Here is a 23,201-nt window from a genome sequence, read left to right as displayed (position 1 = left end):
TGGTTGTGTCCCATACCCACAGAGATGTGGTGAGGCTAACAGTGCTGTCAAAACCTAACATACTCTTGGCCATGTGCAGACAAGCACCACCCATGGGCACTGACATTGCATACAGTGTACAATGACACAAAAGCAGAAGTGACCGTCACAAAGCATACACACATCTCGAAAATAGACACACAAAACCAAAACATCATGTGTAGACTGTAGGTGTCAGGTCACAAACTTCCATTCCTTGGCAGCAATGGGACCGAACAACCAGGATGAATGTGTGGAATGATGTGATATGACTCACAGGGACAGCAGGGAAAATCACAGAAACAACATCCAGACAATGGCCCACAACAGCAATACCAATGCACTGGTGCAGATACACAAACACAAACAGGCAACCTCACACTGCACATCTGACACAACATGTGTGTATGTGTGTCTCAGTATCCCCAGGCAACTACACAACAAATGAGGGGGGCTGAACCACAGTGAGACAGATGTGGACACAGTGCCATTCAAAAGTAACCCAGCCTTGGGTCCCCCTTAGTGGGCAATCAGGTATTGTGAGATGAGAGGGAGCACAACAGACACATGTGACACAAGCTGGAATGAACAGCAACTCACACAGCAAGAGACTGACACACAACAGCACTACCCCCATGGACACAAGCATGCATGATACGTCCACTGTGATGACAAAGGTAGATGTCGTACAAACTGTGAAACCCAGACATGTGTCCTGTGCCACAAACGTACATCACACCTACACAAACACAAATCACTTAGCATGGCCCGTCATCCATAGACAAACGGGAGCTAGGGGTCCATCCATGCAAACATTCACATCTGTCCACCCTCAACACCACACACCCTGAACTGCACCAATGTGCATCTGTGAAGCCCACATGAACAGGTGACATTGCACATGCACCCATGACAAACAAAGTAATGTTGGGAGGAATTAAGGTGCACAGACTCATCACACAAGGACAGTCTACAACCCTGGTGAATGACAGACATACTGCACCGTATGAGGTACATGGCCATGACGTCAAAGCTCCCGTAACCTTTGGAATCCCTGCCACGGTCCCAGGACAATGCAGAAGCCAAGGAGAACCACAAGGCACACATGCTGACACCTGGCAACATTGCAGCCCTGAACCTGACGAGTGGGAGCAGTCACACACACATACACATGTTTCAATCACTGAAAGGTACCACCTAGGGACAACTACATGATATTGCGAACAAAGAAGTGCCTTGGGGACACCTGACTGTGTCCCATCTGCGTCTGACCACATCATCACCACTCAGAACTGACAAATCCAAATGATGAAACACCAATTAACAGTAGTGTGTCATGCACCCACACATCTGGGAGCCTAGGACAAAGATGTGGGATGAACCGCAGCACAACTCAGCAAGCATCAACAACAGGAACATATCAAGGGAACACTGCCTGTGTATGAAAAGGGATGTGGACACACACAAACATGCTCACACAACACACACCATGGGCCCAGGCAATGTCACGGAATAACACACTTACTTGATGGAACTCAACTCCTGTGGAAGCTCAGCTGTGCCAAACATAGTCCCAGCAGGTCTCGGTCATGTCATCAGAACACTTGGTCAGTCAGCCATCAGTTACCACCCAATGAAGGCTCTGGTCACAATATCCTGGGTACGGGAGGAGTGTCCCTGCACATACTCAATACATATGTCCAGCAAGTTGCACAGAGGACCCAGTTGCTCCTACACCAATGATGCCCACACCTGCAGGTCCGGTGGAGATGCACCCACAGTCAGGGAAATAGACAGATTGGACAATGGGAAGTACATCATATGTGCATGTGTGCAAGCCACAGATGTGACCATGCAAATGAAATGTTTACAGAGATGTTCTCAAATTTTTAATCATGACACACCCAGTTAGCTGTAAAGGATGACATGGATACCGACTAGAATAAGTTACATATCTCATGGACCACATGGAGTACCTCACATCAACACCTCAGTATTCAACATTGGAAATCCAGCATTATAACTGCAAGGTCATAATAAACATCATCAACATAATGTACAGCTAAATCAAATTCACAAGGATAAATACAAATGCTTTATTCAGCCAAATTTCTATGCGAATTTAAAGACCTTTCAAAACAAAGGCCACTGGCCAGTCCATATCCAAATGTCAACAATGTGATTTGAGTGACAGCTGTCACACGCTGCTTGCCTGCACTGGTAAGGACAGGGGACATCCACTCGGAGGGGCATACATGGGGGCAGGCCACACACCGCAGGTACAGGATCAGGGCTCAGCAGAAGGAGGCAGTGAAGGAGTGGTGGATGCAGGAGAGTCACTGGCAACTGCAGTGGAGGTGTCTGACACAGTGGGTGCAGTCATAACTGTGGGGCACAAGTCAGATGGAGTGGGTGCTGGCACAACTGCAATGGGCAGGTCAAATGGCGTGGACTGGGTCCCCACTGCAGTGCCCAAGTCAGACAGGGTGGTTGTGGACTCCACTGCAGTGCCCAACTCCATGGGAGTGGAATGCGAATCAGGTGAGGTCAGCAGGACAAAGGGGGGGCCACAGTCTCCATATCAGTGGCAAAAACAGTCTGACCTGGGAGGTGGGGGTGGAAGAGCAAGTGGTAGGGGGTGACGGCCGGAGCATTTTGGGGATGGTGTATCTGTGGGTGGGGGGACCTGGGGCAGGGTGTGGCGGGAGAGCCTCTGGAGTGGTGGCCTGGTGGATGGAGGACGGAGACTGTGTCGTGGAGCTGCGGGGCGGGGCTGGGGTCTTGCTCTTCCAGCTCCGGGGTACTTGCGGGTGGTGGCCTCAGTCTGACTGTGCCTGGGGGAGGGTGTCCGGGTGTGAGGGGCACTCCCCTCTGTGTGTGGGGACTTCCTCTTCCTCTTGTAAGCTGGATCTGCTGAATCGGTGGGGAAGAGTCCAAGGTCACAGAGGAAGAGCTTCTAGGGAGATGGGGTTGCAGATGAGGCAAGGGAAGGGGTCTTGGAGGAAGAGGTATCGGAGGACTGCAAAGTAGTTGTGGATGCCTGTGTACGTGTTTGTAAACCATCCCCTGTGAGTGTGGTATCAGTCCCCTGAGGTTGCTTGTGTGCACGTCTAGACCTTGGTTTGGGTGTTTGTGTGCAGCCCCTGTCTGTGGGTTTGGGTGAATGTGCTGGTGTGTGTGTGCTTGGGACAGGCAGGGTGACAGGAATCGTGGATGGGGCAGGGGTAGGAGGGGTGAGGGACTGTTGGAGGAGGGACACTGCTGCCGTCAGGGAGGAGGCCACGGACTGATTAGTCCTCTGTAGGGCAGACATGCCCGATGAAATTCCCTCCATGAAAGACACCAGTTATGTCAACAGACTGGTGTGTGCATGGAGGACACTCAGCATTGATGTCTGCCCTACATGGATCTGTCGAAGCAAGTTCACAGACTCCACACTCAGGGCAGCAGGGGATGCAGTGGGTGCAGTGCCTGGCACAAAGGAGACATGCTCCCGAACACAGGAGCCTCCACGGACCTCTGGGGTGGCGGGGACAGCCTCACTAGCTGGGGTTTGGTGGCTGCTGATACCCGCCTCACAAGGAGTCATCCTCCGAGCTGCTGTGGCCCTCAACTGGGTTGGATGGTGCTGAGAACTCCTCGGTGTGGCTCCTCTCGCCCTCCGTGCCACTGGGTCCCTCCAACTCCTCACCTTCTGTCCCAGTCAGGCTCTGTGGCTCCTCCTGGTCCGTGGAGCTGCCCCCTCCTGTGGCCGTGGATGTATCTGGGTAGAATTATGAAAAAAAGAACAACATCAGTCACCTGCACTGACCGCACACACCACAGTGAGTACAGCACTTCACAGGGCAAGACCTGGCATTGTAGTATGGGTTAACCACTCCCTATGTACAACGCTAAGTTAGCATAACCTCGTCGGCTGCTTTTGCACGCGACACTGTTGTTACATGGTATTCATTCGAGAACTGCTGACTCGACTTTGCTTCACATGAGAACCGTCTGTTGTTTAACATCCTTAACAGTGAGCAGTGACCTTGGTCTGTACACCGTGTAAAGAACGAGTCTGGGTCACTAGACGGTGCAGGTTGTTGTGTTCAGGTTGATCGTACCACTTCTTAGCCATAACATACATACAGCTGCCAATACCTGAAAGACGAGTCCTTTAATATTGCAGAGCAGCATGTTTTCACTTACATTCGAAACGAAGAGCTGTTGCAGGAGAGAGCCTAGCTGATCCTGTGATGTGATTCCACTAAGCTGATCTATAAGGTATGGGGTCCCCCATGCAAGCCTAAGAGACCTTCTATTAGTCTAATAATAACCTATTAGTTGCTAGAGAAAGGAGGGTGGTCGCTTTCCACTGTCATTATTATTATGATTGCTCCTTTCATTTTCTATGGTATTGTAACAATGCTGATGGTTCTGATCTTAACCATTTGTCTGCTTGTGTTAGCCAAAGTACTGCATCTTAGGACGCGAGGTTTATAAAATAAACTCTTTAAACTTTACCGTGTCTTTGTTATTCTGTTGTGGACTGATATATATATACAAACGGGTATTTTGGATTCCAACCACTCCTGAGAGTATCTAAGTTGCTTGTTCTGGGTTGTCTATACATTGGGACCGCCGAGCTAAATCTCGGATAACGAATGGGACACTAAGCTAGTCGGATAGGGGTTCTTGGTTCTGAGGGGAGTTTCTGGTACACCACAATTCTCTGAGGTCCTGGTTTCCTGCGCATAGTTCTGTGCATAAGCAGAATCCCTGCAACAGCATCATCAGCTGAACACTGCTCAAAGTGCTCACAGTGTTTAGAATAAGCCAATTGTCAGTCTCACCATCAACCATGGCACTCATATCCCTCCTGGACTTGCACCCATTTGTCTGTTTCATGTTGGATGCTAATACCCCAATGTGCAGACATGCACCACCTACACATTTGTTGGACATGCAAGTGAACATGTAGGAGTATGTCACTATACACACATCACATCTCTTGCCACTGACTCAGTACAGGTGTCAGGATGAAGGGATGGCCAGAGTCTCATTTCACATGCTTTTGATGCATACAAGCAACACACACTATGATGTTCTCATGTCCTGATAGTCAATGCCACAATGGGGTGCATGGAGCACATCTGAGCCCAATGCAGGATCACTCATAGCAAGTTAAATGCCATGGCACTGGCATGCCTGGAAAGTCAGTCATCACTGTCTCCTGTCACAGGGGCAGGGCATCCAGACAACAACAGTATGCACTCTGTCACAATCATAGGTCATGGGTAAAGCAAACTCTGCATCTGACAAGTGCACTTGTTCATCCCCTGCAAACAACATATCCAGGACCCAGATGGCCCCACGTCATACAAAACAGACATATGAGTCTCTGCGGACACAACTCCCTGTACATGAGCACATCACAGTCTGCTGTGCATGAAACACAGCTGCCTGAAGTTCACAGTTGCATACACCATTGTGCACTGTCAAGGGATCATACACCTCTATGTCACACAGGTCTTGTCTCTTATAGTCACATCTCAGATGTCCTGCTGACCCTCAAACTCATGAACACCCCAGTTGTCCTGAAAAGGAAGCCACACCACAATGACACAGAGGCAGACACCTGAAGGCACATGTCACTAAGCACAACCTGTAAGGTGATACACAGCAGTGGGATTACAGAGTGTTTCTAAATGCCCTTGAGTAGGCATGACTGCCCAGGTCTACGTGAAACAGTATATAGCCCTGGACAGTGGTCAGGTGGCTAAGCAAGTGTGACACACTTGATATACATACTCCTGACGCCCACAATTTAGAGACCCCTGCTGCATGGATGTGTTTGAAATACCCCAGGCACATGTGGCGAGTCAGACTAGCAATTGGAACACATTTCAAGGGCACACACAGATCACATGTCAGATCTCAGGCATTGTGTAAACAATTGACCCACCCATGAAACACACAACAGAGTCACGGTAACAGACACTGTCCGGAACCTGAAGCATAGCTGACTGCAGGGACACAGTGCCCTAGTGACACAAGCCACAGACTCTAGGGGCCACACCAGTGGATCAGATGAGGAGGGTGCATCACACAATTGAGGGACATGAGTCCTGGACAACAAGACCTAAGTAATGTGGAAGTGTGACCAGGCCAAAAGACTGCAAATAGCATGTCAGACATAGTACACAGATTAGGCATGGACTTACCCCCTCCTTACTGCTGTCTGGCCTTCAGCTGCCCATCAAGGTCTGGGAAGACCACTGCCAGAATCCTGAGCATGTGGGGGGTCAGGGTCCAATGTCCGCCCCTCCTGCGAGGAGGCGACAGCTTCAGCTGGACCCTTGCGATCCTCCGGGTCCAGCCTCGAAGGTCCTGCCACCTCTTCTGGCAGTTGCGGATCCGGCGCTTGTAGACCCCCACTGATGGAACTTCCCGGGCGATGGTCAGCCAGATCTCCTGCTGCTGGTGGGCATCAACCTGTGAGGATGACAAAGTTAAAAGTCCATTAACACACATGCCCCAAATGTGTGCTACACACAGTTGGATATACATGTCGTCATCACAAAGGAATATGAGTTACACAGGTAGTGCACCCATGGAAATGGACAAATGCCCTGCATGTCTGACATGTTAACATTGCCTGGGAAGTTGAAGCTTGCACAAATGCAATTTTGCTGCAGAACACCTGTTCATTACATGTACCTACACACTTTGGGGGATGAAAGTACTCAGTGAGTACGATTGCCACTGGTGTACACACTGCTAGTACTGCTAGTCACACAACATGCACAATTAGGAAGGCAGTGGACTGCACACTCAATTGCTCCCCTGGTTTCCCATACAGTTTGCTGTACTGTGGAAGGAGCCCGTCCAGCAGGGCCTGGTTCTCCTCCTCAGTGAAGACTGGGGCCCTCTCCAGAGTACGTGCCGTAGCAGTAGCCAGGGGATGCAGAGACAGCAGCAGTGGTATCAGAGATGTGGTCCAGTAGCATGTAGTGCAGGCAAGTGAGCTCCCTGGGGGCCAGCCAGCCTTATATATGTGCTGCAGAGGCAGAATCTGTGCCATGTGTCCCAAGTGACAGATCCAACACGGTTGCATTCTATGAATCTGGCCAATCCATGGAATTGTACAACTTGTACACGTCCTCTACATCGTTCAAAACTTCACCTTCAAAAAACCCTAGAAATTGCAACATTGTTGTAGGCATCCAACTGAATTTCCAGCTCACAACTAGTACAAGTTTTGAATCCGCATCCGTCTCCATGACAGTCCAGAGCCAATGGGTGTGCATGGCTCGGTCAACTGACTGTACAACACGTATTTTGAAAATCCACACGCACCCGTCTCCATACGATTCAATGGCCAAGGCGTGCGCAGGGCTCGGTCCATGCCTGCACGACGCGTATGCATGATAGTCACCCGCATCGGTTCTCATTGCAGTCAATGGCTAAGCGTACGCACGGCTCGGTCCTGAACTGTGCAATGCATACGCATGATAGTCGCCTGAAGCGGTTCTCATTGCAGTCAATGGCTAAGCATACACATGGATCGGTCCTGAACTGTGCAATGCGTACGCATGATAGTCACCCGCATCGGTTCTCACTGCAGTCAATGGCTAAGCGTACGCACGGCTCAGTCCTGAACTGTGCAATACGTATGCATGATAGTCACCCACATCGGTTCTCATTACAGCCAATGGCTAAGCGTACGCAGGGCTTGGTCCTGAACTGTGCAATGCGTACGCATGATAGTCACCCACGTTGGTTCTCATTGCAGTCAATGGCTAAGCGTACGCACGGCTCGGTCCGGAACTGTGGAATGCGTACGCATGATAGTCACCCGCATCAGTTCTCATTGCAGTCAATGGCTAAGCATACGCACGGCTCGGTCCTGAACTGTGCAAAGCGTACGCATGATAGTCACCCGCATCGGTTATCATTGCAGTCAATGGCTAAGCTTACGCACGGCTCGGTCCTGAACTGTGAAATGCGTACACATGATAGTCACCCGCATCGGTTCTCATTGCAGTCAATGGCTAAGCCTACGCACGGCTCGGTCTGGAACTGTGGAATGCGTACGCATGATAGTCACCCGCATCGGTTCTCATTGCAGTCAATGGCTAAGCGTACGCACAGCTCAGTCCTGAACTGTGCAATGCGTACGCATGATAGTCACCCGCATCGGTTCTCATTGCAGTCAATGGCTAAGCGTACACACGGCTCGGTCCTGAACTGTGCAATGCGTACGCATGATAGTCACCCGCATCGGTTCTCATTGCAGTCAATGGCTAAGCGCACATACGGCTCGGTCCTGAACTGTGCGATGCGTACGCATGATAGTCACCCGCATCGGTTCTCATTGCAGTCAATGGCTAAGCGTACACACAGCTCGGTCCTGAACTGTGCAATACATCTCTGTAGAAGTCACCTGCGTCGGTTGACTTGGTGTGACTTTTTGATGTTTTTCACATACAATTGCTTGCCAGGGACTCAGGTGCACACCTACCACACTATAGCATGTGCCACACTGTGTCCCATGGCATGTAAGGCTGTGTTACCTGTGTGTTTTGGGGGGCAACATTTGGTTTGTTGTGTGGCACTTTTGTGCAGCCACTCCCAGGCTGTGATCGTGTTCATGGGAACAGAATCCTTTGTGTGTTGTGCACATTACCAACGTGATGTGCAACTGTACAGTTATGGGTATGAGTCATGGACACAGTTGCAGGTTGGATATGTTTAGGACATGTCACATACACCCTGAGTCCTGGGAGTGATAGTATGTATGTCACAGTGAGACCTATAGCCACAATTCTGATGTACACCCACAGTCTGTGTGCATGTTTTGTCTCAGATGTGGCTGATCAAATGTGCCCAATGGGAGACAGTCTCCACATCCATGTGGTTTGTGCATCTCACTGATGTTGTGTGTGTGTCTACGAGACGTCCATGTAGGGCCTGCAGAGACAACAGTGGCCACTACCTGTGGGACTCACGGTTGTTATGTGGCATGTACATGATACGCCATATCATGCCAGTGTCGATGTGGCAATACAGGGACCCTGGGTGTCTGCATGTCAAAGAGCTGTGATGCCTGGGAGACATCAGGCCTCACTTGTCACTGTGGTGTGTGTTTGTAACGTGACAGTAGTACATAGGTACTGTGACACAGCCCAATGATTGGCCATTGTACTACATGGAACTTATGTAGACATGTGGACTTGAGATGTGAGGTGATGTGCATGTAGGTGACATATGTGTCCGTACCCAACAGCACACACCTCAGTACATTGTGTATTGTCATGATGTATCATGTGATATTTTGCTTGGTCATAGCCACATGGGTGGATGAATCAACAATCTTCCTTTGTTCATCTCTGTACTGCAGGGCACCAGCTGTCCATAGACCGTTCCTGACCTTGAAACCATGCAGGAACGCGACTGCATCCGACGGTACCGCTTCACCAGGCCACTGATTGAGGAGTTGGCGGAGCAGTTGGTGTCACATCTGCTACCTGGCCGGACATGCCCTACGGCACTGACCCCAGAGGTGAAGGTGATGGCAGCCCTGCACTTCTTTGCTACTGGTACCTTCCAGTACACTGTGGCTACTGCTGGTGGTATGTCGCAAACTATGTTCAGTCGTGTGCTACGCGATGTCTTGGAGGGGATGTTGCATTTCCTTCACCTGTACATCAGGTTTCCCAGCTCAGCTCAACTCACTGACATAAAGGATGCTTTTTATACACTGGGGAGGATGCCGAACGTCATCGGATCTATTGATGGTACACATGTGGCCCTGGTACCACTACGGCACATGAGCAGGCATACCGGAACAGGAAACACTGACACTCCATCAATGCTCTGGGGGTATGTCTTGCAGACATGTGTATCACACATGTGTGTGCACGTTTCCCCTGTTCTGCACACGATGCCTACATCATGAGGAGTAGTCGCATTACAACGCTGATGTCACAGATGCCAGATCAGCGTGCCTGGCTTGTCGGTGTGTACTGACTGTTTACCATTGTGTGTGTTTGGCAATGTTGTATTCCACCCTCTTTCAAAACTCAGCTAATTGTTCAATTGTTTGTATGTAAGTGACTCAGGATACCCCAACATGCTGTAGCTGCTGTCACCCCTCAGGAACCCTGTGACACCAGCCGAGATGCGCTACAATGAGGCACATGGTTGGACCAGGAGAGTGATTGAGCAGACCTTTGGTGTCCTGAAAAGTCGCTTCCGCTGCCTGGACAAGACCGGAGGGGCCCTCCCATATGACCCTGAAAAGGTGTGCACAATTATCCTTGTATGCTGCATGCTACACAACATGGCAGTGCGGAAGAAGTTACCTCTCATCCAGGGTGACGATGACCTACCTCCGCCACCTGTGGAGGATCCAGGCCTGGGCCACGATGCCAGTGATGATGATGATGAGGGTGACGTCCGCACACAGCTCATCAACAACTTCTTCACCTGAATGTGAGTTTACAGGGTTGTTATGTCAATGTATTGAGTTAGCCTGAAATGTATTGGGCCTGCTCTGTTGCTGTTTGAGTGTGTCTGTGTACTACTTGACTGGATGGGTGCAGTGATGTGTCCTTTCAGGTGGTCTGCACTCCACAATAGTGTCGAACTGCTAACTTGTTTCTGTGTAGGTTTATTTTGACATGTTTTGTGCATGTGTATTGCATTTCTCTCCTGTTCTGCTGTACTTTTGACTGTGTCTTGTGTCTGTCCTTCCCAGGGTCCTTTGCCTATTGTTTGGTCAACACTGACCCCCAACACCCAGAATCCAACACCAGGGTGGAAGTTGTCAATTCCCATCAAGTGATGTACCACACACCTCTGGACTTCAATTCTCTGACACTTTGTGACCGTTTGTCCACTGTAATATAGAATTACCTTGCAACTGTTGTGGAATAAACATGTTGCTGATGAGTGATGAACCTGTGCTATGCTTTGTTATGTGCATTGCCTGTCTTCTCACATCTGACTGACATTTGCTTACCTCACCTGTGGGATTGTTACCACTGACTGTGGATAGGTGTGGTGTCTGTGCATTCTAATGTATTTCAGGTCAACATCATTGTGTGGGATGAGTTACATGGCCATGGTGAGTATGTGTTGTGGTGCCATAGTGGTGTGTCTCCCTCACATGTGTCACATCACCATGACTGAAAGTATTGGCCTAGTGCAGAAAATCACTAGGGCTGCAATGTGCACTGCTTTGAAATCCTCTAAATCATTTAATACATTTTCCATGTACAATTTTCAAAAAATCATATGCATTCTTACAAAATACGTTTAAATGTTTTATACAATGAACATCATCAATGAGTATGTACACAAATACACACTTATTAAACAACTGTTTAGAACAGAACAAGCTTTTTAAACACCCAATGCATTTCGGGACGTCTCAGTCCCTTCGTCAGGGGTAAGCTGTGGAAAAAAAAGGAGAATTTCAGAATCTGCGTGTTGCGAGACCGTAACGTTTCATTAGAGCTATGGTGGAAAGTGCTCCCCACACCGAGGTGACTAGTGTGGCCAAAAAGAGGTATACGATACCTATAAAAATTTCGTTTGAGTTTCTGAGGTTCACGTGTTCAATCTCTAAAGAAACAGTATCAAATATGATAAGAGAAACTGATTCCGCATGTTAAACAGCGTACTGTTTGAAAAGCATTGAAGTCACACTGCGTACCTGTTATGTGTTTGTGTTGTTTTATATTCTATTCGCTTTGATGATCGTGATCTAAAAAGCTGATGAAAAAATAAGTGTCAACTGAAAGTAATGAACAATGGTAAGCGGTAACTGTGGACCGCGTAATTAGAGATCATAGCTCACCTATTCGAGATCGTACATGTAGAAGCCAGATATCGTCTAAGAAGACTCGAAGAAGAGTAGGTTACAACCGTAGCCCGTAGGCGTCTGAAAATAGAAAGATAATCCCAATTACCTCTAGTCTAGGGTAATTCTAACACCAGTGTGTACGGGAGTTTGGATTAAAGTGCAGCAGGCTTACCGAGTCGGAAAGTCGAGTGAACCGCGTCTGGAATCGCTAGTGCTCTCAATCGAGAGTGTACTTCCTGGTTTGTTTAAACCAAGGTTCCGTGCCTGGCGACGTGTAGAATAAACACTAAAAAAAGACTAAGAAGTAGTCGGCTCAGGCGAACCGGCGTTGATAATCTAACTTTGCGTTCATGAGTATAATGGAAAAATTGTCAAGAAGCGGATTATTGAAATACCCGGAGTGTGTCTAATATATATTAAGGAAAAATCGGCAGGAGAGTAGAACATGTGGAATATTGCTCTAAGAGAATATCCTATGTCGATTTGTACGTCTGAATAAAGATATATAGATACAAGATATTCAAAAAAACATGCTTCATTAGAATAATTGCAGAATTCTGAAGGAATAAGATATGTTATGCGCGATATTCATAATTAAATCAATTGCTTGTTTGGTTTAAGTGAGGATGATATGTCTAGTAGACTGGTGTTGAAAATTTCTGGCTTGTGAGGCACATCATTGAAACAAAATATTAGAATACAACGTATGTTGTCACCCGATCATATTTCAGGAGCTTTTCAAAAAAACATGTCAAAAGAAAACATTCTACATCGTGAAAATAATATTGGCTGTTCGTGTAAGTATGGTGCTAGTGTGAGTTCAATGTGTTGAAATTGTGTGGTTTAAAATAAGTAGGGATCCCTGTGTGGAGTAAGTATCTCATGAATTTATAGAAAGCAGGCCATCTCAAACTTATCGTTGAGTCCGTTTGGATTCAAGGTTTTGAGTTTTTTGATTCAAAATGCTTCTCTTTGTAATAAATACTTGGAGTTGTCACGGTCTGGAAGCTTAGGTACTTCTTCGATAATCTGAAATTTTAGTTGGGCAATTTGATGTCGTGCTTCCTCCCAATGTATCGCAATGCTTGAGGTGGTGCTTTTAGTGCGTATTTTACTTTTATGTTCTGTTAGTCGGATTTTCATTTTTCTCTCAGTTTTACCGACGTACAACAGTCCACATGGACATTTAACGGTATAGATCACGTTTTCAGAGTTACATGTTGTACTGCTATGTATCTTTATTTTTTGACCCGTCGATGGGTGCAGTAGGGTGTCTCCTGTAATTGCATTATTACAGTGAGTGCAGTTCCAGCATTTTTGCATGCCTTTTTTATCGCTCGATTCCAAAGTGATCATTGGTTTCTTTCTTTTAGATAGAATTTCTTTGAGATTTTGTGCTCTTGTATAGGCAAACAATGGTTTATCTTTAAAGAGACCTTTGAAATCTATTTCTAATTGTAACAAGTCCCAATGTTTTTTATGATCTTTTTAATCTTAGTTGATGCGGTGGGATACGAAGACTAGGCGTGTGCTGGTTTTTTTGGGAGACTTTGTGAGTAACTCATCGCGAGATCGGGTTTTGACTTTATTGAGTTGCTCTATTAGTAAATTCTCTGGGTACCCTCTGTCTATGTAGTTCTTAATCTGTTGTTGCCAAGTTGATTCGCATGCCGTGTTAGTTGAGGAACTTCGTTTTGTCCTCAAAAACTGAGAGACTGGTAGCATCTGAATCAGAGTGGGAGGATGAAAGCTGCTGAATAATAGAGCATTATTCTTGTCAGTCGGTTTTTTGTACACGCTGGTATGAATTTCGCCCTGTTCGATGTCTATCCAGACATCTAGAAATGAGAGTGACTTGCGACTGATAGTGTGGGTGAATTGTATTCTGGGGTCTACCAGATTTAGTGTCCGTATGTTGTTGGTTAATGCTGGTTCTGACTGGTTCCAAATGAGGAAGATGTCATCGATGTATCGTTTAAAGAAGATAAGACCTTCTTTCCATGTGGGATTTTTGAGAATATATTCATTTTCGAACTTTGCCATATACGTATTAGCGTGTACTGGTGCTCCTGGAAAGCCCATGGATGTACCGTTCAGTTGTATGTAAAATTGTTCATCCCAACAGAAATAACTGTTTTGTAAGCAGAACTTAAGTAGTTGTAGTATGAAATATTTAGGTATTTGAGTGTTGTCTTGTTGCAGTAAAGCCCATTTGACAGCTTCAATACCATTAGCATGCGGTATCGACGTGTATAGTGCTACCACATCTATGGTACATAGAATCCAGTTTTCTGTGTTTTGGTTTTTGAACTTCTGTATGTTTCTGAGGAAATCAGTGGTGTCTTCGATATAAGTTTCCCAATTTTGAACAAACGGCTGTAGAAAAGTGTCGATGTACCGACCAGGTTTTTCAAATATCGAATCACATCCAGAAACGATGGGTCTGAATGGAGGGTCAGTCAAGTTTTTATGGATCTTTGGTAGTAAGTACATTTTTGGTCTCCGTGGGAAGTCAGCCTGCAGGTATTATTTCGTGGATGAATCAATCCAATTGAGTTCTTCTGCTTTTTCTAAAATGATATTAAGATTTTTAGAAATTTCCATTGTGGGATCTTTGTGCAATTTTCCGTAAGTGGCTTAATTCGTGATGTGTTCTAGGACTTTTCTTTCATAGTGTTCCGTATCCAGGATTACTAATCCTCCACCTTTATCTGCTTTGGAAATTGTGATTGTTGGATTTTTAGCTAGTCTGATTACTGATTAGAACACTTTTTTCAGCCCTACTCAGGTTTTTAGTTTTATTCGAGTATTGAATCTTTTTCATGTCTTGTTGTACAAGTAATTCGAATGTATCCAAAGTTTTGTGGGATACTGGAGCAACAAAAGTGCTCTTAGGTTTGAAAATTAAAGGTGTTGAGTCTTTGGATGAGTCTTCAGTGGAATCTTGGGGGCAGATGTTAGTAAAAAAGTTCCGTAGTCTTAGTATTCTCATAAATTTGTAGAATGATACTTCTGTCTCCAATTCTGTGCTGTTCTAGGTGCTCACGAATGACATTCCTTCATTGAGCACTTTTTCTTCAAACGCTGTTAGTTTAACGGATGAAATGTTTATTATGAGGTTTTCGTTTGGCTTCTCAATCCTTTTTTGCTTTTTTCTTTGTCCTTTTCCTCTCCTTGTTTTTCGATACCACTGATCGTTTTGTTTTGGCTCTTGTCTGGTGGTCTTCCTTGTTCTCTGCCTGTGTCCAAAAAAGAAGAAGAAGAAGAAGTGCTAGGTAGCGTAGTTGGTAAATTCTCTTCTGATGGTTTGGTAGTAGCTTTTGAGCTGGTGCTAGTTTTAAAAGAAACTCTCTGGGTGTCAACGTCTGAGTCAGACACAACGCTTTCCTCTGAAGATGTTTGGGGAGTTTTTCTGGTGTTAAATCTTCACTGTGCGTATACTTTTGCCCATGTATAAGCTTCATTAAGCTTATAATCAATTGTGTCTCTTTTAAATTTCCTTAGTTTGGTCTCTTGCAGCTCTTTACCGTATTTGTCCAATTTTAAGTTGAGGTTTTCTCGGAATTGTCCCCATGGTTCTACTTCCATTCTGGTAGATAATTCAGTTTTAAGTGTGTGTATTTCTTCTTCAAGATCATGAATTGTTTTAGACAGCTCCTCAATTATCAGCAGTATCAGATCCAGTGAGCATTTATTAAGAATGGAATACCATTTCTCCATGAATTGTGGATTGTTTTGGAGTCTAAACAACATAGGACGTATTGGTAATCTTAGTCCATGTGGGATCCGTTTAACTCGATGGTATTGTATGAGTGTAGAAGCATGTAGACGTTGGTTTAATTCTCTTCTGGTAAGGTATTCCAATTGACGTAGTTGTTGTGTAACCGATCCGCTCTGCGCGTCAAATGATTTTGTCTCCTTTATTAGGTTATAAATCTCATTGGCATCTTCTGTTGTGTAAACTTTGGTTGTAGCTCGGTTCTCAGTAATGTTGGCTATAGATTCAAAAGACATTTCTCAATGGTGCTGTTCACCTAAGGCGCAATGGTGTATAAAGTAGGAGTGGGTGGTGAGCGCACTCGTTTTTTAAGTGTACTTAAATTTGAGCGATATGCGTCCAACATTGCCTTATGCTTACAGGGCATGTGTAGGAAATGAAAGTATTGGCCTAGTGCAGAAAATCACTAGGGCTGCAATGTGCACTGCTTTGAAATCCTCTAAATCATTTAATACATTTTCCATGTACAGTTTTCAAAAAATCATATGCATTCTTACAAAATACGTTTAAATGTTTTATACAATGAACATCATCAATGAGTATGTACACAAATACACACTTATTAAACAACTGTTTAGAACAGAACAAGCTTTTTAAACACCCAATGCATTTCGGGATGTCTCAATCTCAGTCCCTTCGTCAGGGGTAAGCTGTGGGAAAAAAAGGAGAATTTCAGAATCTGCGTGTTGCGAGACCGTAACGTTTCATTAGAGCTATGGTGGAAAGTGCTCCCCACACCAGGGTGACTAGTGTGGCCAAAAAGAGGTATACGATACCTTTAAAAATTTTGTTTGAGTTTCTCAATTTCACGTGTTCAATCTCTAAAGAAACAGTATCAAATATGATAAGAGAAACTGATTCCGCATGTTAAACAGCGTACTGTTTGAAAAGCATTGAAGTCACACTGCGTACCTGTTATGTGTTTGTGTTGTTTTATATTCTATTCGCTTTGATGATCGTGATCTAAAAAGCTGATGAAAAGATAAGTGTCAACTGAAAGTAATGAACAATGGTAAGCCGTAACTGTGGACCGCGTAACTAGAGATCATAGCTCACCTATTCGAGATCGTACATGTAGAAGCCAGATATCGTCTAAGAAGACTCGAAGAAGAGTAGGTTACAACCGTTGCCCGTAGGCGTCTGAAAATAGAAAGATAATTCCAATTACCTCTAGTCTAGGGTAATTCTAATACCAGTGTGTACGGGAGTTTGGATTAAAGTGCAGCAGGCTTACCGAGTCGGAAAGTCGAGTGAACCGCGTCTGGAATCGCTAGTGCTCTCAATCGAGAGTGTACTTCCTGGTTTGTTTAAACCAAGGTTCCGTGCGTGGCGACGTGTAGAATAAACACTAAAAAAAGACTAAGAAGTAGTCGGCTCAGGCGAACCGGCGTTGATAATCTAACTTTGCGTTCATGAGTATAATGGAAAAAATTGTCAAGAAGCGGATTGTTAAAATACCCGGAGTGTGTCTAATATATATTAAGGAAAAATCGGCAGGAGAGTAGAACGTGTGGAATATTGCTCTAAGAGAATATTCTATGTCGATTTGTGTGTCTGAATAAAGATATATAGATACAAGATATTCAAAAAAACATGCTTCATTAGAATAATTGCAGAATTCTGAAGGAATAAGATATGTTATGCGCGATATTCAGAATTAAATCAATTGCGTGTATGGTTTAAGTGAGAATGATATGTCTAGTAGACTGGTGTTGAAAATTTCTGGCTTGTGAGGCACATCATTGAAACAAAACATTAGAATACAACGTATGTTGTCACACGATCATATTTCAAGAGCATTTCAAAAAAACATGTCAAAAGAAAACATTGAAAATAAACATAAAAATAATATCGGCTGTTCGAGTAAGTATGATGCTAGTATGAGCTCAATGTGTTGAAATTGTGTGGTTTAAAATAGGTAGGGATCCCTGTGTGGAGTCAGTATCTCAGTAATTTATAGAAAGCAGGCCATCTCAAACTTATCGTTGAGTCAGTTTGGATTCAGGGTTTTGAGTTTTTTGATCCAAAATGCTTCTCTTTGTAATAAATACTTGGAGTTGTCACGGTCTGGAAGCTTAGGTACTTCTTCGATAAACTGAAATTTTAGTTGGGCAAATTGATGTCGTGCTTCCTCCCAATGTGTCGCAATGCTTGAGGTGGTGCTTTTAGTGCGTATTTTACTTTTATGTTCTGTTAGTCGGATTTTCATTTTTCTCTCAGTTTTACCGACGTACAACAGTCCGCATGAACATTTAACGGTATAGATCACGTTTTCAGAGTTACATGTTGTACTGCTATGTATCTTTATTTTTTGACCCATAGAAGGGTGCAGTAGGGTGTCTCCTGTAATTGCATTATTACAGTGAGTGCAGTTCCAGCATTTTTGCATGCCTTTTTTATCGCTCGATTCCAAAGTGATCATTGGTTTCTTTCTTTTAGATAGAATTTCTTTGAGATTTTGTGCTCTTGTATAGGCATGTATAGGCAAACAATGGTTTATCTTTAAAGAGACCTTTGAAATCTATTTCTAATTGTAACAAGTCCCAATTTTTTTTATGATCTTTTTAATCTTAGTTGATGCGGTGGAATATTTGGATACTCCACTGGCTTCTACATGTACGATCTCGAATAGGTGAGCTATGATCTCTAGTTACGCGGTCCACAGTTACCGCTTACCATTGTTCATTACTTTCAGTTGACACTTATTTTTTCATCAGCTTTTTAGATCATGATCATCAAAGCAAATAGAATATAAAACAACACAAACACATAACAGGTACGCAGTGTGACTTCAATGCTTTTCAAACAGTACGCTGTTTAACATGCGGAATCAGTTTCTCTTATCATATTTGATACTGTTTCTTTAGAGATTGAACACGTGAACCTCAGAAACTCAAACGAAATTTTTAAAGGTATTGTATACCTCTTTTTGGCCACACTAGTCACCTCGGTGTGGGGAGCACTTTCCACCATAGCTCTAATGAAACGTTACGGTCTCGCAACACGCAGATTCTGAAATTCTCCTTTTTTTCCCACAGCTTACGCCAGACGAAGGGACTGAGACGTCCCGAAATGCATTGGGTGTTTAAAAAGCTTGTTCTGTTCTAAACAGTTGTTTAATAAGTGTGTATTTGTGTACATACTCATTGATGATGTTCATTGTATAAAACATTTAAACGTATTTTGTAAGAATGCATATGATTTTTTGAAAATTGTCAATGGAAAATGTATTAAATGATTTAGAGGATTTCAAAGCAGTGCACATTGCAGCCCTAGTGATTTTCTGCACTAGGCCAATACTTTCATTTCCTACACATGCCCCGCAAGCATAAGGCAATGTTGCACGCATATCGCTAAAATTTAAGTACACCTAAAAAACGAGTGCGCTCACCACCCACTCCTACTTACATCACCATGACTCACATACCGGTAATCACATTGTTGGAGTATTTGGCATGCACTGTGTTGTTTAGCAGATCAACATCTCCATGACACATAACAAGTTGGAATCACAACAGAGGCAAGTATAGTGTACTGGTGAGTTTATTTACAAACACGTGTGAGGATAGTGTTCAGGATGGTGGGTGCTGTACATTGGGTTTTGAATACAAAGTTCACAGTAGAGTTGGAAGTGTTGGTAGCTGAAATGTCCAGAGTAAAGTCCACAGTCATCTGCTACATTGGACCAACATGAACCCTCCATGACATGTAGGCGAGTTGTGTTAGATACGACAAGGTGAACAGTTTGCGCACAAAGAACATTTTCCAGAACAGGTTTTGAGGCCCTGGGGGATGTGCATGGACATCTGCGTTTCACTTGTCCTTCTTCGGATGACCCCTTTTCTTCTTCGGGGGGGGGATCCTCAGGTGCAGCCGTCTGCAGTGCAGAGGACTCTCCGCCAGAGTCATCCTCCCTCCCTGTGGCACTGGCAGATCTTGCGGCAACAGATGTTGTGGCCACACAGGGAGATGTGGTCATGTTGGTGCTTATCTGGCGGCGGCATTGGAGTATGTCCCGATGCACCGCAGTAAGTGCATCCCACTGTGCCTCCGTGCGGGCATGATGGGCAGCCTGCTCCTGTTGTATGTCCTTGAGGATCCCCACTACCTGGCCAAATCTTCCGGTGCTATATTGGTACTCATCTATGATGCGTGCCAGTTGGGGGTCATCATGCAGTCCAGACCCCTCTGCAACCCGTGCCCTCTGCCTACCACCCCTCCCAGCACTCCTAGCCACACGGGCAGGACCTGCGGCGGCACGCACAGGTGACACTAGACCCCCTTGGGTGTTGTTACTGTTGGTGTTGTACGTAGCTTCCTGGGGGTCCTGTGTCCCTGTGCTGTCGGTGTTCTGTGTCCTTGGTCTGTCCGTGTTGGCGGGGGTGCCCTGTCTGTTGCCAGATGCTGGAGGCGTGGGTACAGGGGGTGCAGATGTTTGTACTGCTGGTGCTGCATGATGACTCACACCGGAGGTGCCGGGTTGTTCTTCATCATCCAAAGAGGACAGAGGCTGATCCACACCAGATAGCTGAGGGTCCACCAGAGTCTGGGACAGGGACTCTTCTTCATTTGCTGCTGTGTCCCCAGCCCCACCTGTGTTTGGATGAGACACACAATGTAATTTATGTTTCTACAGGCATCAATGGTTCACATACATGACATTTTCTACTGTACGTCAGGATGCGTGACTGTTCATGTTGCTGACACAGGTGTGTCAACCCTGTACACATTTGACCTTTAACAAGGACATAAGTGCAATTCCACTGAGGATATGTTGTAAGATTGGGGCATGTGTGGTAGAAGATTTTGCTAGTCTTTGTGTGTCACATTGGTGTATTGGTACGAAATGGTCACAGTCCGGTATGCCTGTGATCTCTTGGGAGAAAGTGGTTTTTTACAGTGTTCCTAGTTCCCATCTCATTTCATACAAGTGATGATGTCACCATTGTTGATGATTATGGTGCTGAGTTTTGTACATGCATATGTGATTTGACTTGTCAATGTTCTCCATGGTGAAATGGATTGGGCAAGGAGGCACTCTGGCTTTTCAATGCTCATGACAGCGAGAGGCGGTGGTGTGTTTATTGCGGTTTGGCTGCTGTGAGTAGCATGTCTCCTCCAATGCAGTCCAGGTTAGACCATGTGTCTACAGTGTCTATGTCAGTGAGTGGTGTGTTGTTTGAAGGATGCATATGTTGCAGCACGATGTAGGAGTGGAATGCAGATCACAACAGCACCAAGTGTGAATGAGACCATAGTACTTATAGAAACAACGATGAGGGTTGCTGCTATGTGTGCACCAGAGAGTATAATCTAGTGTAATAATATCCTTACTTGCAATTAATGGTCTCTTGCTCACTCCTAGTGGCCCACCATTAAAGCCACTTAAATAAAGAACATCAAAAGTATATTAGAAAGGAGCGGAGTAATGTTACATGTTATAAACAAATAAATGTTGTAGTACAAAATGAATTTGAGTTATTTGTTTTTATTCCTTATTCTATATAATTATTTGTGTATTTCCTTCCTAATTGTTTCAATTATTCAAAAGTATTCCAATAAACCTATACATTGGTTTCCATCTTAACCATCACATGTAGAACTGATGCATTGATTCATTTATACCAGCAATATTCAAAATTATACACTTTGTAATAAATCAATTCAAATAAATGATGCTTAGTATATACAGTTGTACAGCTTAATGCTCAATACAATGCTCAATATGTACAATTATACAGCCAACGCGTTTCGTCCTATCTAGGACATCATCAGCGCTGTAAAAAAAAGAAAAGAAAAACATCATATCAATATACATTGTTCGATATATAAATCCTATCACGATACCTATACAAGGAAGAAATATATCCACAATATACAGAATATACCTATTTGACAGTACAAACTTGTTGATCATAATCAAAAATATCCATGTATAGAACAGTGTTAACAGCTGCTTGCAATACTGAAAACAATATAATAGTTGCTTCATTCCTTAATTATCGAACTTATGTCCATAATCCCATCCAAGGCGTGTCACCCATTCAGTATATTTTTATTCAGGAGGATAACCCATAGTCCCCTTTATATTTCAAACATGAAAGTATATTCTTTAAATTAAAATTAGTATTTCCTAATAGTCCATTCCTACTGCTCGTTTCTCACCTCAATGTTACTTGAAACAATCCTTGCAAATCTATGTTCTCTTTTCCTTCCGTACTCTCTCCAATTCTTCGTTTCCTAGCACTTGCCAATAATTTCAGTATCTCATTTCATACCTCTGTATATCAGTTAGTTAATCTAAAGACAAAAGACAAGTCAATTATACCAATCCTACATTCTTTACCATTAATGGGCTAATGCATCCTACTACCATGACGTACCTTGGAATAATATATCCCCATATATTCCACAACAGATCCGATAATCCAGCTCATTAGCTAGAAACCACCATCTTTTTTCCAGACACTTCCACATCCATTATTATTCCCGTAATTTCAGTTTGTTGATTAACCTCCTCTTAGCTAATAATTAATCTGAAAATAAAACCAAATGGCACCCAATTAGCATCGCTCTCACTGGTCCCCCAAAAATAAAGTAAGCGCCCTTATTCTAAACGCATACCTTGCTTCAGCATATCCTCGTTCCACACAGCCGGTCCAATAGCCCTGCTCTGTAGCATAAGCCCGCTGAAGTCCCCTTTTAAAGGATTCAAACACCAATCATAAACTCCGATTTCAAGGCCTCATTGCCATAACACTAAAACTGTTTCCTATCTGGTCCACCTATTCAAGCCTCCAATCAAATCCCATTTTACTATCCCGAGTTTTAAACAGAGTCAGGATACCATTTCATGTGATCCTCAACCAATCCGTGTGCCCCACTTCAATGCTTAATTAACATGAAGACTCAAGCAGCTCCCTATCTGGTCCGCCTAAGTTCTCTTAACTACCGTGGAGAACAGACTTGAAGAAACAGCTATTCCTATTCGTTGGTTGCTCCACCAATGTGATTATCTTTTATTCTATGTACTGAATCGGGCGTAATGCAATGATTATTACATCCGTAAAAAACGAACATAAACATGAAGACTCGAGCAGCTCCCTATCTGGTCCGCCTAAGTTCTCTTAACTTCCGTGGAGAACGGACTTAAAGAAACGGTTATTCCTATTCGTTGGTTGCCCCACCAATGTGATTATCTTTTATTCTATGTATTGAATCGGGCGTAATGCAATGATTATTACATCCGTGGAAAACGAACATAAAGGAACGGCTATTCCTATTCGCTGGTTACCTAACCAATGTTATTTCCTATTTCTCTGTGTGCTAAAATCAAACGTAGTGAGATAATATTTACACCCACCGATCGTCATTTACCAACACAAACACTAATCCCTAATCTATTAATTAAGGAACATAATTATTAATTGATTTTGCCTTCGGGACATTGTGAACAGAGTGTTACACTAGAGGTATGATAGAGATATTAGCTTTTTGCTTTGATTAGAATACAAATTAAATAGATTAGGGATTAGTGTTTGTGTTGGTAAA

Source organism: Triturus cristatus, chromosome 5_2 (assembly GCF_964204655.1).
Source record: "Triturus cristatus chromosome 5_2, aTriCri1.1, whole genome shotgun sequence".
In the NCBI taxonomy this organism is placed as follows: domain Eukaryota; kingdom Metazoa; phylum Chordata; class Amphibia; order Caudata; family Salamandridae; genus Triturus; species Triturus cristatus.
This window is presented reverse-complemented; position numbering follows the sequence as displayed.